Raw genomic sequence first — 5,272 nt, forward strand, 5'->3', positions numbered from 1 at the left:
AGGAAAAATTAAAGCAATGACTAATTTTTTTTAGGAATTCTCAACCTCATTTTTCTTGACTTTTCATATTCAATATCATACTGTTGAGAAAATTGTCAGATATTCTGAAAGAATGATAAATAAGATGATACAATATTTAAACTGTTTTTAAAGAAGATGAATACAATGGTTGATTTGCTTACAGTGTGTTTTTGGAAAGACTGTGGGCTGTCCAGATGATGGTGCTAGAACAATGTTCATGTGAGAGCAGGAAATTCACTCTGGGTCATTCAAAGTCAAAGGTGGATCCTTATTAATCACATTTTTAAATGTTTTTTTCCAGGCCAGTTATCATTGCCACCATCTTCATCACCAAATATTTAATGGAAAAATTCATAGTCTGCATGGTTTTCGTAACAATGCCAGAAATCCTTAAAAGGTCAAGCGATCCTATTCACACCAGGAATTGTTGAACAGACTTCATTTATTCATGAAGCAACTGTTTAAAGTATTAAAGGGACATAATCAGTAAGAGAAGACTACATTAAAAGTGCCACTAGCCACTCTTACTACAATGTAAATATTTTTTAAAGAGCTTATCAGAAGGGTTCATAGCCAAAAGATTTTCTCACAGGTTGTATACAGAAATTGTTTAAGTGGTAACTATTAACATGGTTAAGAAATTAAACTGAATGAAAAGTAAGTTAATTTCTAGGGATCATAAAAGCGATACCTTACTAATAGTCAAAAGAAATACACAGCACCCATACATGACCAGAGTGAAAAACAGCACAGTCAGAGACAGAAATCACACTGAACGCAGCCATAGTTCTGCTCTGGTTTATGAAAGTTGACCTTGAGGCTTTTCAAATTGGAAAAAATTAAAAAAAAAAACCCACAAAGAACAGACAATAAGTGATAGAAATAAAAGTCTTTTTCTCGAGGTCCTTTAGTTTGTAAAGCGTACTTGATCATTTCTCACCGGGGTATGAAGTCTCTCGTCAGGCGGACGAGCTACAAGAGAGAAGCAAGCAGCGAACAGCGTCTCGAGAAGAGCACAGTCGTCACGTGCACCTGAACACTCTTGTAGGCACCGAAACACAAGGACCACAGTGCGTGCAAGGGACCCTTCACAAAAACACGAACTTTCCCCAGCTCTCTGAACTGCAGGAAAACCGGTGCGTTTTTACATTGAATGCTGAAAAATAAGTCCTCATTCCCTAACACACACACGTCCCACTGCGGATAGTTCACTGGGGCGTCCTAAAGGCTACTGTTCCCTACTTGCTGATGATCTGAAACAGGTCTATACTTACCCCTTTACACTTCACACAGCATTTCGTACATCTTAGAGGCTCCATAAATGTAGTTTATGGACTGCTTTTATTTCGAGCACAGGTTTGTTTTTTTAAGATTTTATTTGACAGAGAGAGAGAGACAGCCAGCGAGAGAGGGAACACAGCAGGGGGAGTGGGAGAGGAAGAAGCAGGCTCACAGCGGAGGAGCCTGATGTGGGGCTCGATCCCAGGACTCCGGGATCACGCCCCGAGCCGAAGGCAGACGCTTAACGACTGTGCCAACCAGGCGCCCCTCGAGCACAGGTCTTATACAGGCTGAAAATGCTGACCTGGTTCAGGGGTGACAGCAGAAGAGGAGTGAAGTCGATTGTGCCTCTCACAGAGTACAGGGGCCTCTGAAGGGTCGCACTCGTGAAGAAACAGCAAATTTTAAGACATCCTCTCTGTGGAGAGGACTCTAAGGCTCTACCCTAAACTTCCCTCCTGAGCCCCGAAAGAGGCTTAAGAAAGGTGCGTTGGGTGGGTGGGGGTACCAGGGTGGCTCAGTTGGTTGAGTGACTTGATTTCAGCTCAGGTCATGACCTCAGGGTTGTGAGATCGAGCCCTGTGTGGGGCTCCATGCTGGGCGTGGAGCTTGCTTGAGATTCTCCCTCTGCCTCTGCCCCTCCCCATTTGTGTTGGGGTCTTTCCCTTTCTTCTAGATTGTAAGCTTCTTGACGACAGATATACTTTAAAATCTTATTTTCTCAAGCAACCAGATCTGATAATTCAATATAGTGGAAAGTGTATATTTACTTAATTGCAGTGAAATGAATTAAAATGGAGGTAATGAAGATTTTTATTTTTTATTTTCTCTAATGGTGTCACCTTTCTCTTACTCAGCTTTCAAATGTTACTTCAAACCTTGCTGCCTAACTGGTTCAAAAGCCCATCTTTTAGTTTCCACAGGAGATCATCATGTTGGAGTATACATATATAAAGCCGGTTAGAGCTGCATCTCCAGAATATCAACAAATGCGGCAACAACAAATACTCATTTGTTAACGGCATTATTTTTTTTTCTTTTTAAAAAATTAATTTATTTGTATTTTTTAATAATAATTTTTATTATGTTAATCACTATACAGTATATTCTTAGTTTCTAATGTAGTGTTCCGTGATTCATTATTTGCGTATAATACCCAGTGCACCATGCATTATTTCAAACAGACTCTCCAAGGTAAACCAGTAACTGATTTGGGGCTAGAACTACAAACAGAAATAAAATTGAAGCAATTGTCAAGTTTTTTCTGCTACTGTGCTACTATTTTAATTTTTACTTAAGGTAACAATTTCTACCCTTAATGCTACAGAACAATTTTCACAATGTATTTATTCTTCCTCTTAAACAACAAATGTTCATTGGGCAACTGGACATAAGGGATCAAAAATTATCTCTATTTTTGCTGTTAAGTCTACTCAAATTAGAATCAACAGACAGACTTGAAGCTCACCACAATTCATGTTAAATTATCCAGGGATGTATGGGTGCTCAAAGGACTGTAGTTTATAGGTGAAGGAGAATATAGATTTCTCCAGGAAAGTCAGAGGTCTTTCAGATAGGCAACTTTTGAGTGGGGGATTGGAGAATTTCCAGCTTGCCACCCAAACAAGGGAGATAACAGCTCTCTAGGGAAAGGAGATGCCTGTGAAAAGGTATAGGTTGGTGGGGCACCATTTTGAACTTGGAGACTGTGGTTCTATAGAACTTGAACCCAAGGAAGATAGGAATGAGCGGCTCTGTAGAGCTGGGACCCAAGGAAGACAGGAGCTGATGGCTGTGCAGAGCTGGGATCCAAGGAAGACAGAAATCAGTGGCTCCTCAGAGCTGGGATGCTAGGAAGACAGGAGTTGAATGTCAGCAGGCTGAATAAGCCAGCTCATAGAAGGTACACACTACTGAGACTGGGATTTTATGCAGGCCTTAAGATATGAGAAGATCCCAAACAAGGGAATGCTTCAGACTTACTGCAGAAATAGCATTCTGTGACACTGGGGGTGACAGGGCAGAGGGTGTGAATGAATGAGCCCACATCTTAGTCGTGATCAATGAAAAGTTCATTCCCACTTAATGGTGGGTCAGCAGCGTCAACAGGTAACTTGTTACTCAGGACACAAGAAGGATTTCCATCTGGGGCAAAGCTTTACAGCAGAAGAGAGGAAGTTATATTGAAATGACGTTTGGTCACATTTTCAGGTATGGAAGTATTCAAGCACTTATCCCAGCTGGGCTGTGTGGAATTCATCCCAGACGGGTGAGAGCCTATCCATGTCCCAGACGAGGTCAGAGGAGGAAATGCCACAACCACCCTGGCTTGCAGTGTTACACAGACCTCAGTCTGGAAATCCCTTTGGTCCAACCTCAATTTATTTTCCTGCAGTTTAAACAGACTTCCTTTTTCCCATCCTTGGGGAAGGTAAGGAACAGATGGTCATAAACCACCAGATAATGACCCTTTATGGACTAGAGACATATTAAATCATCTCCTCCCAGCCAGCACTTTCCTGAGCTGAACAATAGAAACTCTCCACCAGTTTTATTCTTGGTTATGCGGTCCTAGATCTGTGCCTTTGTTTGCTTACAGTGACCATCCGGTTTCTTCTCTTCTTTCTTAGATGTTCATTCACAAATAGGACAAGAGTCTTCAACAAATGGATAATGGTGTCCAAGTGCATTGGAAGCATTTCTCTGGGGAAACTCTATCCTGTCATAGTTGAGTGTCCTCTTACGTGAGACCACTAGGCTCTTCACAGACTTTTGGTAAATTTCTTCTGAGCCATTTTCCCACTTTTTGACGTTCCTATGGTTGCAGTAGGACTTTACTTCCCTTCTTGGGATCTCTCTGCCCCTTGCCATGGACTTCTGGCATTTTCCTCCTTCTACTGCATATTGCTTGACACTCATTATTTATTTTACCTCGAGCTACCATCAAAAATGGTTCAGGTTTTCTGCATCTCCGCACTTCTCAAGCTCTGTCAGCGCCACGCCCTCTGGAAAGTGTCATGGATTTCCCTTTGTACCGGGCTTCTCGGGCACAAGCTGAGACTTTCTGCATGTGCTCTTCCCCTGCGCACCTCACGCTTCCAAACTCCTACAAGAAATGCTGAAGGTCGAATAATGACATTTATGGAGCACTCACTTTGGGCCAGACACTGGGATGAGCCAGGGGATAACCGTGACTCCTGCAGTCAGTCGCTGTTCTCTGGGAGCTCAGCCCCGTAGGGGCTTGTCTGGCACATTCTTCACAGGGGCTGGAGGCAGAAGAGAATCTCAGCAGCATGACCTCCAGATGATTACGGGAGATGAGAACTAGTTCTCAAGCTATCTGAGGAGCAAGAAAATGTTAATTTCCCCTATGTTATCCCTGCAAAGGCTGAAATGCATATGGCCTTACTGTCTCTTAAAAACCCTAATTTTGAAATAAGTTAAGCTTTTTAAATACTCTCGTCTCATAAGATTGGTGTTCAATAAAATATACTGAACAGGACAATTCTGGGATGAATAGTTGAAATATGCCAAGAATAAATCCAAGAGCCCCTACGTAACTCCTCGGGATGTACTGGGGGAAAGAGTAACCCCCCCCCCCCAATCCTCACAATCTCTCTGGATCCTTGTATGTCCAGACATCTGAGAAGAGCCTCGAAGGAGCTCTCAGAAGGGAGCGTGTTCCCTGGTATTCCATTCATGTGACCTTCTTCCCAAGTGGACAATGAGCACCACAACTTCCTCCCCTGTGGGGCTTGGGGCGACCCAGGCAGGCGCGGTGCTGCGGACTTCACATCTGTGGCCGAGGTTCACAGCCAGTCACATGAAGGATGGGGCGTCTCCTTGTTGAGAGCTCGCCCTGAGGGAAGGTGAAGTCAGACACCAAGAGGTTTGACTGGTACCCGGGAATCAGGGCTGAGGGGGTGTCTTCGCTCAGGAGCTGTTTCTAGTTTCATCTGATGGGGACCTC

This window comes from Ailuropoda melanoleuca, chromosome 8 (genome assembly GCF_002007445.2).
Source record: "Ailuropoda melanoleuca isolate Jingjing chromosome 8, ASM200744v2, whole genome shotgun sequence".
Classification (NCBI taxonomy): Eukaryota; Metazoa; Chordata; class Mammalia; order Carnivora; family Ursidae; genus Ailuropoda; species Ailuropoda melanoleuca.